Consider the following 25,235-nt stretch of genomic DNA (forward strand, 5'->3'; position numbering starts at 1 on the left):
TCCTCCAAATCTCGGCTGTGCAAATTAGAGGCCCTGGTATCCAACGCAGGCGCTCCTTTGATGGGAAGAGAAGGTACACCCCACGAGCTGAGTTGTGGTACTTCTTGCGTGAATCTAGAGAGGTACAATGGGTTGTTAAAAACCACCCTGAAAGCATTGGGTGGGGGGTCCTTAAAAAACTGGGAGCAGCATTTAGCAAAGGCCACCTGGCTAGTTAACACCTGAGGTTCTACCAACCGAGCGGGTCCTGCTCAGTCCCAGCTCCTTAATATAGTAGATGGAGATAAAGCTCCAGTGGCCCATGTTAGAGGTTTGTTGGGAAAGACAGTATGGATCAACCCTGCCTCGAGTACAGGCAAACCCATCCGTGGAATTGTCTCTGCTCAAGGACTGAGTTATACATGGTGGATAATGCAGAAAGATGGAACAACACGATGTGTACCTCAGGGAGATCTGAATGTGGGGTGAAACTCATATGTGCTGAATGTTACTACCATTGTCTGTGCATTAGATCACTCAGACATGAAACAGAAGGAAACGTATAAGTGTCAAAGGTCTGAGCAAGTAAGACAGATGGAAATGTGTAAGTGTCAAAGGTCTGAGTAAGTGAGATGAAAGTTTTTATTGTGTGTCCACGTATGGGATAAGGGGTCAATGTTCTGGGTTGACGGTGCCTCCTATCCCATATCGTGGACTACCTTGTTATGTCTAGCAGCGCACCTGTCCTCCCCCCCTCCCCCCCCACCCCCACCCTTTCGGGGAGGGGGCTGGGACTATTTTGCTGTTGGCTCTGCTGGCACTTTCTCTCTCTCTGGGCTGGCTTCGCTGCACTTCGCTTGCCGCTGTCTTTTTTTTCTTTACGCTGCTTGTTTTTCGCTGTTTCCGGTTTTTTTCCTTTCCCTTTCTTTCCCCTTCCCCGCCTCCCCTCCTTTTTGAAGTTTTGGACCGGCACCGGATCTGACCTGACCTGAGAAGTCCGAGGATCTCCAGGGCCCACAAAAGAAGCTCTGCGCCCTCCCCCTCACAATAACCTGAGCCTTTTATTTCCTTTTTCCCTTGTGTTGGGGGTTGTTTATTCATTTGTCAATAATGACACTTTGTTTGAGAAATTCCTTCCCAAACCCAGGGCTGGGGGAGGGGTGGTAGAGGTTTTGTTATTAGGGGATTCCTTTGGAGGTTCTCCCCTAATTCATCCTAAACCAGGACAATGTTCTATTTGTTTGGAGTTTTTTCTAACTGACTGAGGGGAGAAAATGCATTTCTGAGTATTTCAGAGGTCAGAATAATTGGTCGAGGGAGTAGTGCTTCAGTGTTTAAAGGTTGGGAACTTAAGGTCCATGACAGCTCATTTAGATTTGTTTTTAAAAGCTGGGGTTTTTTAGTATCGTTACTATAGGCATAGTCTGAAACTGGTACAGTACAGTCCACATGGTGAAATAGTGACTTCCAGCTGGTCCTGGACAGAAGATACAGTTTGGGACACCAGATCCATACAGATCACATCTGTAATATCCTTTGTCATGCCATAAAACAGCACATCCTGGACCCCTTTCTGATCTACTGTTTTCTGATGTCTTCTACCATTTCAGTTTTGAGTTCTCCTCTTCTTCTGGCCCTTTACACCTGACAGACTTTACACAGACTAATTTGTTTAATTCAGGTCTTTTATGGTATTTTAAGAAGGCAGTTCCTGAGAAGTGTTCTGTCAGAGGGAAGGGAAGCCTTCTGTTTCAAACACATCACCATTTGAGTATGAAAAAAACAGTTGTCTTGGTATAAGAAAAATTGCAGGACTTTGCAAATGAGTTGCTGAAAATTTACAAAGAGGACAAAAGAGGAGTAAAACATATATATTATCTTTCAGTTTGTGCCTTCCTTGCCTTTCTGTCCTTCCTCCTCCCTTTTTCCGTTTTGGATTATCTGAGGTATAAACAACTTTTATTATGAATTTTGCAGGGAATATTAATATTATCCTTGTACCTTGCTTGACACATAGCAACCTTCCAATAGGAAAGACTGCAAAACTCACAGGAAACTGTTGGGGTATTTGGGCTTGCCTTTACATTTGAAGTCCTGACCTCTGTTGTAACATGTCACTTCTGAGTACTTTTATTTAATTAGCAGACAATTCATGTTTGGATGTGATCTTGGAGGTGATGCTGGTTATGCTGGTCTTATATTACCAGAATGTGATAAAGGTACCAGAACCTGCAGCAAGGTCTGCAATGGAGAGGAAAGGTCACTTGTTCCTTACCAAAAGCACATGAAAATGCTGCTACCTGGGAATCTGATGAGTCTGCTAAACTGCAAATCAAAGTATAAGAAAAGCCAGCTGAACACCCTGTAGCAGTTTCCATTGTGGCCCCTTCACAAAGCTCCAGCAGCTAAAAAGAAGCTTAATTGAACCACATCCCTATAGGTGAAGTGATGTGCCAGCAGTGGAGGGTCTACTGTGATCCAGCTACTCCTGCATATGCAATGGCCACCAGAGGATCTACCAGTGAATCCTTGGCCATGTGCTTTAATCATAGACTGAGCTTTTGTGGATTAGCCTGTACATTGCTGAAATTCACTTTTATTCCACTGCCTCTCCATGGTGTGAGTTCCATTTGAGGCGAACAGGAAAACCAGCCTCTCAAATGGAGGAAATCTAAACAGAGAAATCCAGAAATTCTGTTCTACAGAAGATATTATTTCTACCTTACCTGTCTCCTTTCTTAAATTACACCCAGTCTCCAATGGCATCCACTGCAAAGTATTGCTGGAGTAAAGCCTGGCAGTGCCAGTTTGGTGCCAAACCTCGGGGGCTGGCTCCTGCTGCTGTGTGCTGGCTACAGCCATGCTGCAGAGCACCTGCATGGAGCTCTTCTGCCCGTGCTGGAGCCTGACTGCACCACAGCATTTCAGAAAATTGCACTTTATTACCCCTGTGACAAGGCATTACCTTCTCATACTGAACCTACTTTTGGGCCTTCTGACAATGTTCTATTTGCTTTTTGGACCAGGAAAATTTTCCTTTTTTTCTTCTTTGGCCTGGAGAAAAGCAGACATCACCTGCCCAGTACATCATAGTGGGTATCTGGATAATTTGTCTGCAGACCAGAACAAAACTACTGTCAGAAATGGGCTACCAGATCACTGAAATCTGATGACACACAGCCTTATTTCCTACCTCCACCCATGCAGTTTATTCTGAACAGATAACCTGTAAGAAAATAGACTTTTACAATTGTTCCTGAATTTCATCTCACTTTTTAATAAGCTGGACTGCAGCTCCATCTCCAGACATTCACCCGGACTTGTCAGCATGGAATATCCTGGCTCAGAGCAGATAATTCTGTGATGAGAGACGTGGTGGAAAAATGCAGAGTGAATCTGAAGGAGGAATAATTTTGGGGAACCAAACTATAATCCCCTTTCTGTATTTCTCAGGTCCAAATTCCACATGTGCATAATTTGCTTCAAGAGAAGGAAGCAGCCAGAGAAAGGAAGAAATAAATAATTTACAGTAATAAACATCAATCACTGCACATCTTAAATATACTTCCTCATGCACACAGTCACAGAGAGTATTTATTCAAAACCAATTCAAGGCCTAGGACAAATTCTTATTTATCACTCTGAGGGCTTTTCTCACTTTACCCTCTCTCCCAGTATGGAACAAAAGTCAGCTTGGTAGGGAACTGCTGTTTACATTCAAGCTGTGCTAGGCATAATCCTTTTAATTTATGTTTATACAAAATAATCTCCAGAGTATGAAACCCTGAACTCTGTGTTTATCCTAAACACAGACATTCAACTATTTACATGTAGAAATCCTTTGGAAGACAATAGCCACAGGTAATGTTGAGCTTTAGAATGGATGGGCAAAAGGGAGAAGCTATAGTTTAAATGCATGCTGTTTTCTCTTGTAGTTTCTGAGTGCTATAAAAATGTTTGGTGTGTACTTGAATGGAAATGTGCAATGCTGTTCTGTAGTATTCCTTGAGCTAGAAGAGCTAGAGGGCCATTAGAGATGGTAACAGAGTGCTCTCTTAGCTGTAGACTTGTCTCCAGCTGAATTTCCTAGTAATCTTTGATAGAATCACCACTTCATATACAATGTACAATTTTCATCTAGAGGTTTTCTTCCACTGTTTTGTTTTTGGGGTTTTTTACTGCTTTTCTCTGCTTTCCTTCCTTCCTTCCTTCCTTCCTTCCTTCCTTCCTTCCTTCCTTCCTTCCTTCCTTCCTTCCTTCCTTCCTTCCTTCCTTCCTTCCTTCCTTCCTTCCTTCCTTCCTTCCTTCCTTCCTTCCTTCCCTCCTTCTCCCTCATGGAAAAAAATACATTTGTCTCTGTCTAAAATTAAGATATTGTCTGTATGATTCCTTCCTCTCTCCCTCTGCTTAAAATCTGCATTCCCAAATTAGGACTGGCATGATTTAATTAAGACAGACATAAGAGAGAGTGAATGCTCCGGAGAAAGGCTAGAGTAGGAGTAACTGAAGGAGAACTGTGATTTTTTTTTTTTTTTTTTTTCACTCCTGCTCAGGCATAATCTTAAAGACACAAAGCAGCACACATGCCTACTCAAACAAGTTGTTAGCAAACTAATTGTACATTACAAGACAGCAGAGCCACACTGTGCTCATTATACTTCGTTTAAAGATGGGTTTAGTGCAGTCAGAAGGCAAATCAAACATGCCTAGACATAAGGTTGGATGGGGAAGATTGCCTATTTCCTTTTAAGAGGCATAGGAGAAGTCATTTGCTTTAGCATCAGTCTGTCTTCATGAAAGACGGAATACAGAGCCTAAATTGCCTATCTGCTCAACTCAAAGGGGCCTTTGAATGAGAGATTCCTTTTCTGAGTTCTCAAGAAGGTGAAGAGGGACTTGCTCAAGCACTCCATTCCTCTGCCTAGATAGAGTGGCAGGCAACAAATTACTAAAGGCAGGTAGTCATGCTGGTAATGGATATTTGCCAAAAAAAACCCCACCCAACAACTTTTAGGTGAACAGAAGTAAGAAATTGGTTGAAGAATATATCCAGAGAGAACTTCCATAGTTATTAAACATAGACTCAACAGGTATGGGAAGTGGAGAACTGGATTGTCCATGTGTATTGTTAGAACACATGTATGAATATTTAACCTAAGAGACTGAAAGACAGGTATTTTATATCAGAGGGTACTTCTGTACTAATGCAAATACTAATACAAATTGATGAAAGACTCAAACAAATTTGTCCATGAACAGCAGATTTCATGCTGATGCAGCTAGTCTGCTCATTTCAAAAGGATAAAATTAATTTTGTAGATATTCATGACCTTATACTAAAACTACGTCAATCATAAATGGTTTTAGGATTTCTTTGAGAAAAAGAAAGTTAAATTTATCATAGCTGTTCTGCAAGCATTGGTAATGAGATCCAGTCTTCCCTGTACTAGGTAGCATACTGATGGATGAGGATGTTTATACTCAAAGAGTTCAGCTTTAGTCTCTTAAATTCAGCCATAAAAGAACTAGGAATTTCACCATAAAATGTGAGTCCCTTAGATATCTTCCTTCAATACATTCTTTGTTGTATATGTACTACTTTTGCAATATACTGTGTGGAGGCTACAAAGATCCCAATAAGTATTACTGTAAACTGTAAGTATTATAAGGTATAATTTGTCACTTAAATGTAGGCATTTAATGCTGTTTTAGCCATTCTATGGCATGAAAAATTTTCTTTTTTCAAATCAGAATGCTCTTTATCCAGCTATCTACATCCTCGCAACATTGGAATATATGTAGTGTTCTTTTAGGTAAGGTGATCCATGTGCTTACAAAAGGCATTTGCCTTTTTTTTTTTTTTTTTTTTTTTTTTTTTCAAATTTACTTTACTTTCTTTATACTTGTGGACAGAGCATGTGCAACAACTAGACATCTTACACTGTGGTTTTCCTGTCTGTATATACACTGCACATGCACATAGTCCAGGACCATGACTAGTCTAGACAGACCTTGTCAGAGACAGTGAGATGGACTGGGAATAGAATTCCTGGGAAGGGCGTGAGCAGGACTGTGTTCATCAGTGTTCCTTCGCAGCCTTCCCTTAGTACCTCAGATGATCACCCATGAGAGGAATTCCTCTCCTTTTGTCTGATCAATATAAGACTGGCCATTTAAAGCTACATTATGCAGGTCACTGATTGATTTCTCATGTCTGCTCCAGTCAGGCTCCAAACTGACTAAATATGGAAGCCTGCAAGAAAGACTGCCCTGAACCATTGCTTGTGCAGCTTCCCATGTTACCTGGTGCTCCATAGAGCTGGAACATGCTTATGGCTTCACAGGCTTTATGCAAGTGTGAGTAGTCTGTACACAAAGACTGGACTTTCACCCACTGTGTTTTGCTCCACTGAACAGTATTCCCCAGTCTCTGTTTCTGTCACCATACATTGCATAAAGTGCCATTAAAGTACTTTAAGTATTTATATATTTCCTTAGATAACAAGGAGAAACATGGCAGCGCTTAGTGTACTATTTGTTCCCTGAGAGCAGGAGGCAAAACCATTTCATAGCAGCCTCCAGAGACAGAGGAGAGTGCACTATAAAAACTTGACAACAGTGTTGCTGCCCCACCTGATTCTCAACCCTCAGCACATATCTGAGTGTGGACCAAGGGTCGGTCCATTACAATGCTGTTCCCTTGCACAGCCCCTCATGACTGATGGTGGATATCTTACTGGTCAGTAAAAATGCTCAGAGAGCCCACATGATTGATGTTTATGGCCTTAAACGATTCAGTACATTTTTGTCCATTGCATCATTATCTTTCAGAAGTTCTCATCAGATTAAAAATTTCAGTCAGAAAATAGGATATGTCCTGTACTCTTCCCCCTAGATGATTTTCTAGCATAACCATCTAGCTAAATTGCACTAAACAAAAAAAATCAGCAAAAAAACCCCCAACGAACAAGCAAACAAATAAACAAAAGAAATACCTTACAAAAAAGGGACCCAGGCTGTTGCTTAGTCTCCTCTTAGTGTCCTCCTTGCTGGCAGAAAACCATAAGGCTTTCTTTACCAAACAGATTATAGACAAATGTGCAGTGTGAGTAAATATGGAAAGAGATTGTCTTCCTGGTTACCAGCAGTCCAAGAAGTCCTAGCCAGCATTAGGTAAGACTATTTTCTCTCACAAGACTTGGCTCATCATCACCATGATCCTGTCAACAGAAACCTCACCTGTGTAATTTCACCAGACTCCTGGAGACTCTCTCTGGTGCATGGCTGCTGGTCCAGCTAGAGATTTAATTTTTACTGATGATCTCTGGGACTTCCAAAGCCTAGTAAAAACTGCAGTGGCAGCTCATTTACTCTGAACGTGCATGTCGCAATTTCACGACACACAGAGGACAAACAGGCAGCAGCAGGTCAGACAAGGAAAGCTCTACCTTTTTTTTCTGACTCCAACAACTTATATACACTTTGTACAAAAGCCAAGGATTGGCTAGAGAGGTTGTCACCTCAGAGACCTTGTTGGTCAACATCACCATCAATCATGTTTCTCTTCCCAGAGGAGAAACATGTAAACACACAGATAAATTCTAAAAATATACATTGTTTTCATGAAGCTGCATGAGAATTTTGCTGTAAAGGTTCAAAGACTCAAAAGCAAGAAAATTCAGGGTGACACATGCACGTCTCCAGTTCCCTACAGAAGGCTTCAACCCAGAAGACAAAGCTCCCTGTGTCAGTTATCTTTATTGCAGTCCCCAGGTATGGTAAGCAAAGCCCAGTTTCTTTCCCCATCCCTCATTATTTTCCTTTTCCAGGAAGTGCTGCTCAAAACTTTCCAGCTAAGGTTCTTCACCTCTGCAAAAACAACTGCAACTGCTCACTTGAGAGAGTCATCCTGCATCATCTCAGTCTGGAAGGGTAGCTTGTATTGGGCCCTGGAGATAGCAACCACCATATTCTGGGTACACTGCATGTAGCCTGACTCAAGCCATCTCTTTGATCTTCAAGAGACAGAAGAGCAGTTTCAGTTACTTTATCTGACATGATATATCTGCTCCAGCAATTTGATAGTGAACCACTGTTCAGCAGCATGAGTTTAAAAAGTTTGCACTGAAACACAGTATTTTCATGTGACCGTGACTCCTGATTTGGGTTTTTTTTTTCATACAGCATGGTAGTGAAAAATATGTCAAAATAGCAGCCTGTTGAAAAGGCTGAAAATCAGTCAATCTGCATTTAAATTTCAAATTACCAAAGTATTATTGTAATTTGTATTCTGGGTTATCATGAGCTAGTATCTAGTTTCTTAAAATCTAGGCATTACAATTTTGAGATATTTAGCAAACAAATCAAAGAGTTCCGATTTAGGTCCTGCAGACACTTTTAATGAGAGACAGGGTTTATAGGACAAGAAGCTTAACACAATATGGGAGCCTTGACATAAATATTGCTTTAAAATATTGTGCTTATCCACTAAAGGAAACATTTTTCCTGAATGGTTGTGATGGGGATTGTAACTAAATGAGCTTTAAGGTCCTTTCCAATCCCAGTCATTCAATGACACTATGATTAGCTCACACAGACAGCCAGGACACAATGGGTTTGTGTGCTAGACATCTGGGTGCAGTGGCAGTACACACAAATGGGAGAAAATGTGTTTGAAGAGGACATAGAGAAACTCAGCAGCAACTGAAAGAGGAAACTGCCAAAATGCATGTGCATATTCATCTTGGTGCCATTTCAAATGCTCCCTTCTCCTCAGGGAAGGAGGAGACTGTGCAAAATCCTCTACGCTGAGCAGCTAAATTAATTTTTTCCTCATGAAAGTTTCGGGGAATGAGGCTGCCACTAACTCCCATCCTCAGCTATGGAGTGTAATTGTGCCCAGGGCCAGGCAGCTGCTTCCTCCTGCCTCTAAACTGAAAGGAAGCTTTGCTTGTATTTTTAAGGATATTAAGGAGGATTTTGACTGAAGCAAATCAGAGCAGTTGCAAAATATACAAATAGAGTTAAATGAGAAGGCTCTTGATTCTCTTCTTCACATTGGAAGGAGAAGGAAAAGCTGAGAGTCAGCCGGCCAGCTGCAGCTCAGTCTTGCTTTAAAAAGACTTACTAAGGCAGGAGAAATTGGGATTAGCTGGAGACAGAAAGGTTAAGAACCTTGAGAAGATCAAGCACTAATTACCTATTGGGGAAGTAGTGCTAACAGGATACCATGCTTGTTCTCACTGACCAGGTTAGCAGTGAACATGAACGAGTATCTGTCCCTAAAAGTGCCATACAGCTCAGTAATGCTGTGTTTAAGCTACTCTTACAAAATGTGTATGTAAAAATAGTAGTATTTCATTATCTTTTTAAATTTCTGTTCTGTGTTACCTTGTGCTCTCTTCGATTCCTCACTAACACAAACTGGGAATTGCAACCCTGAGGCCATGGAAAATCATTTTATAGCACTGGCCCTAAACCAGAAGTGTTCTGAGCAGGTGAAAGACTCTTCATTTAAGAGAATGTATAGGAAAATGATGTCTGCTATGGTTTAGTAAAAAGTAAACCAATAATCATTTAATATCTGGTGGTACGTAAGTTCAACTGCACAATCTTTTCTTCTCTTATTTATCAGCACTGTTGAATGAGCAGTCAGATTTTTTGTTGCAGTCATATATTAACACAATGCAAACTCTTTATTAAATGGTTTTAAATAAAGTATTAATACCTTCCATCAAATGACCTGCCCTGATAATTACAGATACTGGCCTATTGGCACATAAGCTATAGATGCCAATAGATGCCGCTTATTTGTTCAAATCCAAGAAAAACAGCCATTTCAAAACAGGAATAATAATAAAAAAAATTGTTCTTAAAAGTTCTTACATATTATCCAACAATGCTGCAGACTGGTTTGTTATTGCAAGAAATAATGAGGCAGATTTGGGGTACCTAAATGTCTTAGTTTGAAAGACAGGTGTCTGCTAGGGAAGGCAAAAGCCCCCCCTTGGAATGGAGAATGTAAACCCTGTCTCTCCAAATGATTGTAATTTTGAAATCAAGGGGCTCTCAGGTGAGGATATGAGGGGGAGGAATAACTAGTTCTTTACTAGCATGTGTAACAAGGCAAATAAACAAACAATAACTATGGCATTAACAACAAAACAGAACCAGGAACCTTGTGATGGCCTTCTCAGCTGACTCAGGGAGGGATGGAGGAGAGGCTTTGCTTCACAAAACCCTGGGGCAGTCTGATCCTGGTGCCCCTGCAGGACTCTGAGGAGCACCAAGCTGGAACCGCAGGAATGAGCAGAAATCCCGGGCTGGTGGATGAGATGTATCAGAAGCTCCCTGGTGGTAGCTAGAACTGCAGGAGGTCCCCAGCAGGACAGGGAGTGCGGGGCTACAGTGTAGCAAAGACCCAGAACAGTGTGGAAGAAGCAGCAGGGACAGCAGCTGCCCAGCTCCAGGAGCGTAGGAGAGGGTGAGCTTAGAATTCCTGGACACATGAGCATATGGTGGAACATCTCTAGGACTGGACTCCAGTCCAGTAGTGACAGTAAATTCTCCCTGCAGTAAGCAACAGCTTGACCCTCCTCCTTCCAATGCTGAGATGAAGAGAGAGCACAGCTGCCCCCAGCCCCATCCTTTACCTGCCCCCAAAACATGTGTATCTTCCCCCTCCAAGAGAAACCACCAGAGACCAAAAGAGGTCCAGTCATGTGCTACACTTCTCTGCTTTGACCACTTCTTTGTTTTGCTTAAGTACCCATAAGTACTCAGTAGTTAGTTTCCTAGCAACTTATGGGAAAAAATTCTATAAGTAAAAAAGAAACAAATCTAACCCCTAACACTAAACTATTATGAAAATTTGTTCTAAATCCTAATATTGCTAAAAGTCTCTCTCTGTGGAAAAAAAAATATAGAAGTCCTTCTGATAATCTTTTAATACAAGGTTGTTTCTTACCGCACTGAAAAATAAATAAATATAGAGGTCTACATAGTTTCTTCCCTTTGAACTTTGATAACAGACATTTTCTGAAGGGGAGGGCTATCTCATTTCTGTACTGGAAAAAACAATATCTCTCCTTCCTTCACTCTTTAATTTCTGGGACTTTTTGGTTGACCTCTGATTTTTAGTCCCAAAGGCTACAAATAAAAGTACAAGTGAAAGGTTGAAACAAATTTCAAAAAGACACTGCTATGCCCTGCATTTGGGACCAGAGCCTGCAGCTTCTCTGTAACTCTTCTCTCTATAGGCTCCTGGAGGGGCTTCTGGATCAATGTCCTCATTGCCAGGGCTGTGACTTCCTTCTCTATTCTGGGCTTTGAAGTTTCTAAGGGGAATATGAGCAGACTGCCAAAATTCCCTGCAGAGGCTGGAGCTACACATAAAGTGGCTTCACAGTTTTAGTTCTCTTCCCAGCATGTGCTTCATCCTAGTGGATTTGTTGACATCCTGCCAGACCAACATTCACATTTCTTTTCCATTTTCTGGGAACCACCACTAGAAGTTCTGCTAAGGCACATGGAGAACAGGGAGGTGATTCAGGACAGCCAGATGGTTTCTCCAAGGGCAAGACTTGCCTGACCAGCCTAATGGCCTTCAGTGGTAAAGTGGCTCTATCAGTGGGCAAGGGCTACAGATGTTATCCATCTGCACTGCTCTGTGGCCTTTTATACAGACTCCTTTAATCTGGTCCTTCTGTCTAAAGATAAGGAGAGATATAGATTTGATGGATGGACTGTTGGTTGAATAAGCAATTGGCTAGATGCTCACATTCAGAGGGAATTGGTCAAGCATCCTGGTCACCAGAGTTTCCTCCTGCAGTATTCCTCTCTTTTTTCACATTAGTATTAGAAATGTGTACCTTGACTTCACATTTTTTCTACATAGCAAACAGAGACAATCTCAGGTCACAGGGAGTAGTCCTTTGACTACCATAATCTACTATATATGTGGCAACACCTTGAGTCCTTCTCATAACTTATTGGATAAAAAGAAATTCTTTTTGCCTCCAGCCATCCTGAACACACCAGACTTTCTGCAGGTGCACTGGCTTTTCAAATTGTCATCACAACGCTTGCAGAGGAAGCTGCCACAGCCCCCCATTCATTTCTTCATTTGCCTTCTGTGACCCTTTCCCAGTCTGTCTCCTTGAATTCCTCTTCTCTTCTCTTCCTGTTTTTCTCTCCAAATGACACCGATCATCTCTCTCTGCCTAATTACATTCAAACTACTACTGTTGCAAAAGCTTTTTCCCTTGTATCTCCCACCATCTGGAACAGTCCTTTTTTCCTGTTTTTTCTTTCTGCCTCACTGCTTCTCCATCTATTTTCAAATCTCATCTGAAAACATCTCTGCTCCCATGCCTATGCCTCTTAATTTCTCTCTCCCTCTGCTACTATGTATTATTTAACTTTGATAAGTACCTTGGGATACCATTTGTGTGAAAAAAATTTAATTAAATAAAGCTGTAGTCTACAGTCAGCAGCATTTACCTGTTGTATTTCTCCGGAGAATGATTTTTCTTCCAGGAACCCTGAAGTCTGTAACCATGTAGTTTGACCCTTCCTTCCTTTCTTGACCTAATTGGCTGAGGTCCAGCTATCTTTTCCTGAGCAGGAGACTACACAAGGCCCTGTTCTTCCTTGTTTGCTCTCTTTCTCCTCTGAAAGCCTTTGAGAATAAACGCCTTGGAATAATCCTGGGGCAAGAGCCTCTTTTGGAATCTTTTGTCTTGCCCCTGAGATATTCCTTCAAAGCCTCTCAAGGAACTGAGCTAGTCAAAGAGCCACGGGAGTCTGCGGAGGGGTATTTCATTTACCCAAATTATTTGCTTTTGGTCTTCAGTAAACAGTAGATCCCCCCATGATGATAGCAAACAGCATTATGCTGATGACCACCCAGTAATTGGAAAGAGGAGAGGTGCAGAGATACCTGCCAGGCTTGTGAGGAACAGAGGTGCTGCTCTCAGACAGAGCCCTTGAGGTGGAGCACAACTCAGCAGGAGGAGTAGCAGCAATCTCTGGCAAACCTGGGGGAAGGCAAGGAAGCAGTGCAAAATGCTGTAAGATTGAAAGCTTATTAGTCATCAAGATGCACTGATTAGCTCTGCTTTTCTTGGATCTCATGTGCTCATGTAAATACCCAAGGCAGACATCTGGCATGAGGTGCAGATCTAAGACACAAATGGCTGCAACAAAATTCTCTGAGCATTGCTGCAAATTGGCTCAAAGGAAGCCAGCTGAAGGTAAAAAGCAGAGCTCTAACCTGCTCAGCTCAAAATTGCAGAGCCAGGAAAGGTGCAAAAAGGGCAGCTTGATGCAGTTACTTGGAGGGTGATGATTATTGCCTTCTGTGTATTGGTTCTCCTCAGGGGTTTTCCTTTAGCTGTGAACAATTAAAACAACCACAATCATCATCATCACCCTCATCATCATCATAACGTTAAAAACAACAACAATATAAAAACAACATGTATTTTGGGGTCCTCAGACACTTCATGAGACAGATGTCATCTGTCAGTGGCTTTCTCACACCTGTCCTGGATCCTGAAGGAATTTCTCCTGCACCCCTTGTGTTATGCACCCACTGTGGCTTACTGATTTAGTTAAAAATAACCTACCCAGGGTATCTGCAGAACAAGAGGCATTCATATAAACTGATTAGAAACTACATCTGAATAAGAACCCCTTTCAGAAAATAAAAAAAATTGTTCCTGAAAAACATGAAGAGTAAAAGAGGCTAAATTTATTGAATAAATAATTCACTATGAATTATTCACTCAGCTTTAGTGGGTACAGCCATTAAATTAAAATATTCCCCAATTTAACATATAATGCAAACTAATAACAATTAAAGTCAGCAGTGATGTTCTCCAGTAGTGGAAGATTGCTATGTAGATTAGCCACACAAGGATAGCCATTTACTAATTTGCACACATGTGAAGCCTAATTCATTTCAAGACAGGAAATGAAATCTTGCGATTTCAATGAGTATCAATTCAGAGAGGTTCCAGCCATTTCCTGCACTTCATGTCACCACACTCCAATTTATTCCTTTCACTTCATTTCAGATTTTTTTTAAATTGTATTTATTTCCTTAAATTTCTCCTCCAGTCTCTTTGTTTCACTTCGTTTCCTGATTTTGAGATTTCAATGAGCATAATTTTTGCAAGTTTCAGCCCTTGTCACTGCCCCTGATGTTATCCCAATCTATTTTGTTCTATTCACTCCACTTCCAAATTTCCTTTTTTTTAAAAAATTGCATTTTATTTTATCATAGCTCCTTTCCAGAGTGTTTATTATATTTCTGATTGCAAAATTTCATTTCCTTTCCTGAAATGAAATCTTGCCATTTCAATGAGGATCAATTCAGCAAGGTTTGGTCCATTTCCCTGCACTTCATATCATCCCATTCCATTTCATTATTTTGACTTCTATTTAATTTTTTTTTTCATTGTATTTCATTTCATCAATTTCTTTCCTGTCCCTTCACTTTGTTTTCTGATCTCAAGATGTCAGTGAGTATAATTTTGGCAAATTTTGGTCCTTTTCACTGCACTCCATGTAATCCCAATCCATTTCCTTGTATTCACTCAATTTCCAAATTTTCTTTTTTTTTTCAATTGCATTTCATTTGGTCCTATCTCCTTTCCAGATGTTCCTCTTTGTTCTCTGATTCCAATATTTAATTTTCTTTCCTGAAGTGAATTTTTTCCTTTCAGGAAAGGGAACAAAATCTTGTGATTTCAATGTGGATAGATTCGGCAAGCTTTGTTCCATTTCCCTGCACTTCATGTCATCCCATTTGCTTTTATTGTTTTCACGTTGTTTCAGAATTTTCTCTTTTTTTTCCTCTAATGATTCATTTCTTCAGTTTCTTCTCCTGTCTCTTTTTTTGCCTTTCTTCTCTGATTTTGGGATTTCCATGGGAATAATTTTGGCAAGTTTTGGTCTTTTTCACCACCCCTCATTTCATCTCAGTAAAATTTGTTGTAGTCACTCCACTTCCAAATTTTATTTTCAATTGCATTTGGTTTGATCATATCTCCTTTCCAGAGTGTTTGTTAGACTTCCTTCTCTTATTTCAATATTTTATTTCCTGTCACGAAAGGAAATTCTGCACAGACAGACCCTAACCCTAGCCCTAACATGGCATCATTAGTGGTGGTGCCCAGGGTGTGGTTAGGGGTGCTACTGGGGGCAACCTGTGGAGGTGGTGGCCCCATGAGGAGTCATGTGAGGGCAGGGGGAAGTCTGTGGAGGGGGTGGCAGCGTGAGGAGGATGGTGCTCTTGGCCCCTGACCTGTGAGCCTAGACCCATGACCCTCTACCCTTATAGCACAAACTCTGTAACCCTAACCCTGTAACTCTGAAAGGACATCATTAGGGGTGGTGCTGAGGGTGTGGTTAGGAGTGGTGCTGGAGGCAGCCTGAGGGAGGGTCCATGCCGCAGTGGGTGGTGTGAGTGGAGGAGGCAGTCTGAGGATGAGGGGTGGCAGCATGAGAACGCTCGGAACCCCATGACCTTTGATCTTTGATGCATTACCTTTGACATATAACCTTTGTGTTTGACTATTGACCTTTGATCTTTGACTCTCTGATCCATGACCTTGATCCCTGATTTCTGACCCTTTGACCACTGACATCTGATTCTTGACCTTTGACCCCTGAGCCCTGACCTTTGACCCCCAACCCTGGATTGAACTCTGCTACCCATACCTACTACTGTGTCCTGTAACCCCTAACTCCTGCTGTGGACCTCTCAGCCCCCAGCCCCTATTTGTCACTCTCCAACCTGTAGATGTCATCCCTACCTTTTTGGTGTGATCTTGTCCTCCTGTGAGGGTTCTTGTGTTGCCCTGGTGTTAATATTGCTGCTTGCTGCTGCTCCTGCCACTAGGGCTAAAATGGCATGCTTAGGGGCAGTGTGACTTTCTACTGCTGTGGGGGTTTTATTTTAAGCTAGAGAGAAAAACTACGATCCAGTTTAAACACAGATAAGCAGAGGAAACTAAGTCTCCGTGAATAAAGTGGTTCAAACCCAGAAAGGTTTGAAATATATCCAAAAAGCATGATTAAAACCAAATTATGTTAGATGTTGGTGCCAAAAAATTGATATATTTTATATAATAAAAGAGGCAAAGGGAAGGAAGGAAGGAAGGAAGGAAGGAAGGAAGGAAGGAAGGAAGGAAGGAAGGAAGGAAGGAAGGAAGGAAGGAAGGAAGGAAGGAAGGAAGGAAGGAAGGAAGGAAGGAAGGAAGGAAGGAAGGAAGGAAGGAAGGAAGGAAGTCCCAACAGCATCTCATTGCTCCCGTCTATCTGGTCTTCTGGGTGGTGAGGGACCTCGCCACCGTGGTCATGCCAAAAAAACATAGAATCTAGTGGATTAATACACATTTTGAGTAGGTAGGAACGCCCAGGTGCCTCCCCTGCAGGGAGCCAGTTTGACACTGTCCCTTACAACACTGTGGATCTGTTGCATCATGCTGCAGTGCTCTGGTGCAGGGTCCGGGGACCCGTTTTGGGGAAGCCTTTGATAGGCCATGACAACCCTCTGTCTTTCATATGAATACAGCTTGTCCTGGGGTGAAGGGGCCCCACAGCTGAGCTGATCTGCACAGCAGAGGACAGGCATTCATTGCCTCTCACCAGAGGCTTTTTGATCATACGCCCAAGGCCTCTCTCCTCTCCACCCTTCAGTGGAGCACCACTGTGCTGGCCTTGGCATGCCTTTTGCAGCTGCAGTGTCCTGGAGCTCTGGGCTTTCTGGTATGCTCCATCCTAACCCTAAGCATAACCCTAATCCTAAGCGGAGCAGTAAAACCAGCTTTTTGCTGAGATGGCCAGTACAGGAAATGTGCCAAGAAGAAATGTGGGGAGGAAGCAATAATTGGGCAGTGGGATGTTCTTTTTTTCTAAATGAAATGGACCAAAACCTGCCAAAATGATATTCACAGAAATCTCAAAATCAGGAAACAAAGTGAAATGAAGAGATAGGTGAAGAAAATTATAAACTGTAATGCAAAAAAAAAAAAAAAAAAAAAAAAAAAAAATTCTGAACAAATTTCTGAACAAATAAACAATAAAATGGCACAGGATGACATGAAGTGCAGGGAAATGGGCCAAATCTTACCAAGTTGGTACTCATTGAAATCACAGGGTTTCATTTCCTTTCATGAAATGAAGAATTTGCTTTCTGAAGAAAAATGAAAGGAAATAAAATCTTGAAATCAGAGAACAGTATCAAGCAAGTATCAATTCAACAAGGTTTGATCTATTTTCCTGCACTTCATATAATCCCACGCTATTTTATTGTTTTCACTTAATTTCCAAATTATTTTTAATGAAATTTTATTTCATAAATTTCTTTTCCTGTCTCTTCATTTTACTTCATTCCCTGATTTCAAGATTTCAGTGAGTATAATTTTGGGCAGTTTTGGTGCTTTTCACTTCACCTCATTTCATCCCAATCCATGTTGTTGCATTCACTTCATTTCCGAAGTTGTTTGGGTTTTTTTCCACTGCATTTGATTTCATCATGTCTCCTTTCCAGAGTGTTTGTTAGGCTTTTTTTCTCCAGTTTCAAGATTACATTTCTTTCCATGAGAGAAGCCTATTTACAAGCATCAGCCAATCAAAGTGCTGCAATTTACATAGAGATAGTGCAGTTATTTTTCACTGTATCGAAAATTCTATTCATACTGGTCAAGCATGTTGTCCATGCCAGTCAGGCCACTGCCTGCCTTCAATTCACCCTGCCAGGTACACAGAATTAAGTTGCTCATCCATTAAATCAGCAGTGAATCTCCTCTATGCTACAGAGGAACCAACACTTCACTCCAGGTTTTACCTTCAGTCTTAGGTGACAGAAGATGGTCTGACCAAAAAGGGCCATGAGACAGATGAAATGTAGACCTTCTAGGCTGAGGCTTTGACGTACTTTTATTGAATTCACATAGTAGTATTGGCTTGTTTCAAAGTAAATTCCCTTCAGCTAGCTTTAAAGCTTGTTTAAAATAGTCTCTCTTTGGGCAGTCAGTGGCCATCGGTCTCATCACCTTCTTGACCCCAAGCAAGGTAGATGAGTAGTTGGGTGACTTGAGGGCTGCCCTCGTTTAGTCCAGTTCTACCAGATGAAAAATACTATTGATCAGAAGGAAAGCCAGAGCAGTTCCTAAATAAAACTAACTTGACCATCTTTTTGTGTGTGTGTGTGCCAGTATCTGATAATGGTGTGAGAGTGAGTAGAGCTGATCTGGAACAGGTGAGCAGATCTTTGTACACAAACTGTGGTGTTCCCCACTTAGCTTGGTTTCACTGTATTCAGAGCTAACAAATGCCAAGGCTGAAAAAAATTATTCCCTATAAAAATTTCATCCTTCAGGTTCCAGTTTTATTTAGCTCAAGATGTGGTAATTACCAGCTCATAAACAGGAAGTATACCCTCCAGTACCAATCTACTTAAGAGAAGTTTATTGGATAACATTGACCATAATGATAACTAAAACAGATATACAGCCCCATTAAATGAGGTTTAGTCTTCAACAGCCACAACTCTATCAAGTAGCTTTAGTCTAGGTTTTATCCCCCCTATTCAGTACTTTACGGTCTTTTGTTCTTTCCTGCCTCTTCTCCAGATTCTGGTACTTTCTGTGTCGATGTCACAACAGCACTTTAGCTATCTGAAAATATAGCACTAATAAAAAGTGCCATGAATAAAGTGAACATAAGGTCTAACATCATCATTCTGGTTTCTTGTCTTGATCTCTCCAACCACTTCACATTCCCCTTGCTGGGTATACTTTTGCTTAGCAATCATCCTTCTCTTCAGAAGCAAAAAAAAATTCTTTTCTTGCTGATAGACACAAAAAATTATAGCTATAAAAGTCAGTTTGGACCACCTACTCTAAAAAAGAGCAGCAAAGCAGTGACAAGGGAAATAGAGCTTGGGAACAAATCAGTTCCTTATTAGTGCAGCTTTGTGTGAAACCAGAGTAACTAGGTGCTTAAATACTTTGGAGGATCACAGCCTTAGTTTCTTTCTACTCAGTTCCTCATTTTTAAAACATAAATTATTTTCCCACTTCCATAAGAGGATTGTGAGAATTAATACATCAAGATCATGAGATATTTGGATACTACAATTAAGAAGACCAAGCGATTGCTATGTGTGTTTTCTGTGTTTTCTTATACTGTTTTGGCTTTTTTCAGTGGATAATATCATATCTTCAGCCAAGCTATCTAAAAGGAAAATATATATCTATTTCTACTAAAGCTTCATTCTAATTTTTTGTTGCTGTTTCACAACTTGTAATATGCTTTTGGATCCTTTAAAGTGTCCTCACTATTGTACCTAGATATTTTCCCAAGTCATATAGGTAAACATTTCTGTCTTAAATTTCATCAGTTCTCATTAACATCTTGTGGCAATGAGATCTGTAATCACGTTAGTTTTTTGCAGGAAAAATATTTGGGGTTTAGCAGTTTTACATATTTTACCTTCCATATTTGCAAAACCTATCCTTTTATTTTTGTGCACAGACCTACCTTCATATCTTCTTTAATTGGCATCTTGGTATTTTGTTTAATCTAGTCCAATCCACTTTGTGAAGACAACCTTTCCTTTGTTTAACTTACATTTGCTTACATTGCTAATTTTATTTACAAATATGATGTTACCGTGACTTTTGAGCAAAGCTCTATTTTTATTCTGTATACTCTGAGGAACTCCAGTCTTCCACTTGCTCATAAATACCATTAGTTTCTGAGACAAGCAGTACCTCAGGTCTCAATATATTGTTTTAGACAGAGCTACTAGAACTAAACCACTTCCATCTAGGATACACCTTTTGTGCAAAGAGCACTGTAATAGCTCCAGTAATACTTCCTAGCCCATCTTTCACACCCCCTCATGTCTAGCTCAGCTTTTATAAATCACTGCTCTGTGAGGAACAGAATTCTTCACTGGATCATGCACACGGACACTCAAATGCTCTCAGTTAGATGGTTCTACTTTATTTATGCAGCAACATCTTCTGAGGTTGGGTTATCTGGCTCTAATGCTGACTGAACATATCCTTTCCTCTCTGCAGTTTATATCTGCATCAGGAAAGGATGAGCAGAAGATCCTTGCTCAGAATGCACCTGTGCTCTTTTTCCTCTCTGCAGAATTATGGCAAGAAGCAATCACTGCTGGAAATTCTCAACTGTATATTTTGGAGCCAGAAAATCAGTTCCATTGTTTGCACTAAGACCACCAAAGGAAAAAAAAACCAAAATTACTCAACAACACAAACCCAAAGTTTTGCTCAAAAGGAGCATTAAGAGTCAAAAAATAGAGTTCATTAAAGTAAAGTAATATCCTAAATAAAGCTAATGTACTCTATCCTGTTCCAATGAACTTCATGAATAATGGATAAACAAAGCTTCCATCTGCTTTAATTAATCTGGTTTCAAAATTAATTTGACCCAACACATAATTAGCAGTCAATTTAAAGCTTTGGTTAGTGAACATGTTCAGGTTACATAAAGAGAGTGTGATAGCAGAAAGTGTGTAAACAGAAAAGGGCAGTATTTTATTCCCTGAAGTAAAAGGCCTCGTTAATTAATACACAACAAAGGTGGGGAATGCATTTCCTTTGCCAAAAGCTAACTCTACTCTGAGGTTTTATTTGCTAATTTAGATTGGCACAGATCTTCTTGCCTGTTCCAGAAAATTTCTGAATTTCTTTTAATGGATATCTATCCTCTTTTTGGAGAGTCTTGTACTGATGCTGCTGCCTTTTTTTAACACATCAGAGAATGTGGCTTGGATCAGCCTTGGAGCTTTCTCCAGTGGCTGTCCTTCCCAGCAGCTGAGGGATCCTCTGGTAGAAAGATGGCTCAGCTTTTTCCCCAGCCACATCCATGGCATGGATGATTTAAGAAGATGCAGTGAAGCTGTTACTATTTGAACTGCTGCTATATGGTGTCCTTGAGGTAAAGGGACTGATTCCATCCTTTACATGCCTTCTTCATGCAGTCAATCTCAATCTTTGATGATAAAGTCTGGAGAAAAGCTGAAATTCCCAGAAATTAATTGTTTTAGATTATTGGTGTCATAAATAAGCACATATAAATTACTTGCTATGCAGATTTAAAATAAATACTTGAAGGTGATGAACCCTTGTTTACACTGATGCTATTGGGAAAGAATTTAAATGAATGAGATAGTATTATACTGGGGCCAGTGGACTGCAGTAATTAGTTCATGTTTCTTCAAATTTGTTTTTCTGTAATTGCATATGATTCTCTTAAAAGAAATAAATGTGAAAATTTTCAATTCTTAAGATTAATTATCACAATGTCACATTTTGCGCATGACCCTTCTTGGCTTAAGTGCAGCAGAGGATGACAGTGCAGAACAGAGCAACAGCATTGCAATCTGAAGAGGTATCTAGCTCCAGTGCTCCCCAAAAGTCCCTCTATAATGGACAATTCCATAAGCCTTACTGTCAACTCAGCTACGCAGCCTTGAACCATTGTCTCATAGATGTGGAGGCTGCACTTCTTTTTAGATTTTGCTGAAAACAGATCATGAAGAAAAATAAATCACCTGTGAGAAACTTTGTGCTTGGTGAAAACATCGTGCATGCATTTGAAGCAGCATCTGAGACTAAGTGGGGCTTGCTGGATGAAGAAAAAAGCAATAGGACTGGCAGAAAGCTATTAAACTGTGCAAAGTGACAATGTTTAAGGGATCCATTTCCCTGCTGATTCATTGCTGCCACCAAAACTATGAGATTGAAAGGGAAAGAGAAAATGATGGTTTCTCCTCCATAGATTTATGGAGCAGAAGGTGTTGTCCAATTCTGATGTGGTGTTCTACACACTCAGACACACGTTTGCTTCTGGTAGAAATGACGCTCCATACTGTAGAATGTTTGCTTGCTGATTTGTGTGTTTACAGCTGGTCCCTGCAGATCTTCCACCTGAAGAGCAGGTCCACCATGTTCATGACTATAGCTGAGGGGCATGGGGCATATTAGGAAGGAAAGAGGAAAAGTTAGAAAGGCTTCTTTTCTGAAGTTCAGATGGTGTATGGGTAGAACCAGCTCCCAGTAAGTGTAAATTAAATGGACTGCTCTATCATACTGTAGCACTCAGAAGGCTATTGCAATAGCCAGTGATCAGCAAGGCACAGGGAAACTGTATTCCTGTATCTAATGGAAAGCAGCTTCATGCCTCTTCCCAGATCTGTCCCACAAAAATATCCCCCTTCCCTGGAGCAGAACCAGAATAGCAAATGAAACAATGTGAGTAAGTGCTTGGAAGGGCTATTCTGCAATGATGGCCTTAAGCAAAATATCCTTCAGCCTTGCTTAGAAAATGTCCAAGATTCATAGAACAGCAGTCAGACAGGATTTGACTCTATTGACAGAAATCATCTGTGTCTTCTCCTAAGAAGGAATAGGTAATGGTACATCTAAGGATCCAGCTGATGTTTGCTGATGGTCGCACTAGGCCTGGCTTAAAGAGATCTTCAGGGTCTGCTCAGTCTACCACTGCTTAATAATGTAGGTTCTTAAGCCTCTTGTTAGAAAGCTGTGGGGGCAATGCCCTGCCGCGGCCGAAGGTGAGGAAGCGAGACACATCAATATGATGAGTAGCTAATGCTCCGTTTATTGTTGCGTCCGTGCGGACTTTTATACAGTTTTTTTGCTTCTGTCCACGCGATCACGCATTTTCTTATTTGCTATAAACATTTTGCACGAGGCAAGCATGCATAAAGCTCTACTATTGATTGGTTGGCATTCACTTAGCAAAGTTTCCTGTTTGCGGGTTTTTTTCGATGCTGCTTAGATGCTACCTCCATATGTCTTTTCTCAACTCCTGCTTAACTTTGCATAACTGTTATCTAGCTAGCAGTTTCAAGGTTACTGTGTCCTTTATATCTTTCTGTAAGCATTATTAATTGGCTTTAGATGCTACCTCCATGTGTCTTTTCTCAGCTCCTGCTTAACTTAGCAGTTTCAAGGTTACTGTGCCTTTTATATCTTTCTGTAAGCATTGTTAACTGTTAAAGCCCCAACATCTCCCCCTCTTTTTTCGAATAAGGCTTGGGTCATTGCTTGCATGCGAGCCATAAAACATCGTAAAATGCAAGGCCCAAATAACAGTATGGCAAAAACAACCACAAGTACCAAAAATGCCCCTTTTGCAAGTGACACAAGCCAAGGGGAAAACCCAAAAGAGGCCAACCAATTTGTGAAAGGGTCCGAGGTCACCTGTAATTTATGCATGTTATCCCTCAATTGAGCAAGCTGTCGGTGAATAGAGTTAGAGTGATCTGATAGATTCATACAACACATCCCTTCAAACTCCTCACAACCATGGCCTTGTGCCAATAATAAAAAATCAATCGCGGCGCGGTTCTGAAGAACTACGTGTCTGACCCCTTCAACATCAAGCGTTAAGTCGGCAAGAATATTGGAGGTGATATTAATCTGTTTGCCTGTCCAGCAGGCTAAGCATCTCAATTGTGTTCATCTATGTTCAATAGCTCTGTGCAAGCAACAGCCTCAATACTTATTCCCATTAGCAAAAGCAAAATTAAGCTGCTCCTATTTTTTCCAATAATGTTTCCAATAATTGCCATGATGTTGGCACAATGTCATATACCGCGTGCTAATAACCTTAGTTCTCTTAAACACTATTATATTGCTGCAAAACCAAGCTAAGCAATAAGCGCACTCTGCTAAAGCTCGCTCTTCTCTACTTTCAAAGAGCTCCAGCAACTGATTGTCAGTAGCGTCGGGAAGGGAAACCCACTCCCGCAATGCCACAAACACGTTTCTTGCAGTTAAAGCGCGCTGACACTCAATACAGCCATACAAATTAGCAATGCTGCGTCCCTGCACTATTCTCCTACAGCCTCCACATTCCACAGTTACTGTATCACACAAATATCCAGCGCGGCCACAGCACAACTGAGTTACGGCCCATCTACATCTGCTCTTCTGTTGTTCCCAAAGACGAATGACCCGAGTTATGTCAACTGCGTGAGGGGAATCACAGTTCAAGGTGTTTGGCGGTAGGTTGAGCAGAGTCTCAAGGGCTTGACATAATAGGCCTAATCTTTGACGTGCTCGGAGTTGCTGTCGGTGTGTCCGCTGGGTTTCGTCGCTGGAAGCCAGGGCCGCACCCACTTTGCTGGCAACCACTTCAGGCGCGATTCTCCTGTAAAAACACAAGCATACCCTCTTCCCCAGGTAAACAGTTTACTACCTTGTCCCGCCCATGCCCCCTGGTGCGGATCCCAGGTGTCTACTAATACTTCCCACTGAGTCAAGTCATTAGGGTTGACCTTAAAATGATTTTGTATTGGTGTGTCATTTTCTTCCCCAATGGGATTTTTCCAATTTAAAACATAGCATGCCTTCATTACAGCGTTATAGGGGGATAGCTCCCCCTCTTTTTTCAAAACAGCGGCAAGACGCTTAATATCCTGATGACGCCGCTCGATAATCGCTTGTCCAGTACTGTTATAAGGAATGCTAGTTTTATGCTGAATGCCCTATGCATCCATAAACCGTTTACATGCCTGACTAGTGTAGGCTGGGCCGTTATCTGTCTTAATGACAGCTGGCACTCCCAATGCCGCAAACGCGGCAAGCCAGTGCTGCTTAACAGCAACAAATGCGGTAGAGGTTGCAGGTGTGGCTCAAACCGCATGACTGCATGTGTCCACTGAAACGTGCAAGTGGCGTAGCCGGCCAAAAGAGGGGAGCTCAGTGGTGTCACACTGCCATATACCTCGAGGTTGTAGGCCACGAGGGTTAGCGCCGGAGGCTTGTATTGGGCTAATGCGAGCACAGTCAGGGCAGGCAGCAACGATTGCCCGGGCCTCTGCCCGAGAGAGGCCAAACTCCTTTTGTAAAGCACGGGCAGATTGATGGAAAAACTTATGAGAGGAAAGTGCAGTATCTGTAGGTGTCTTGGCATCAGCCGTATGAGAAAAGGCTGAAACTGCCTGGTCTATTACAGCATTGCCTTTTGTTAAAATGCCCGGTAAAGTGGTATGGCTCTTAATGTGTGTACACCAAAGGGGGTGTTGCCTGTGCTCCAGAAGGGCTAATATTTTAATTAGCAAACTTTTTATAGCCATATTGCCCACATGCCCTATGATAGCTTGGTCCAGCCGGTTCACCAGGCCGGCTGCATAGTTAGAATCTGTGATCAAGTTTACGGGAGCAGAGTCAAACGTTGTC

The sequence above is a fragment of the Zosterops lateralis genome, assembly GCF_965231275.1.
Source record: "Zosterops lateralis genome assembly, chromosome: 4".
Classification (NCBI taxonomy): Eukaryota; Metazoa; Chordata; class Aves; order Passeriformes; family Zosteropidae; genus Zosterops; species Zosterops lateralis.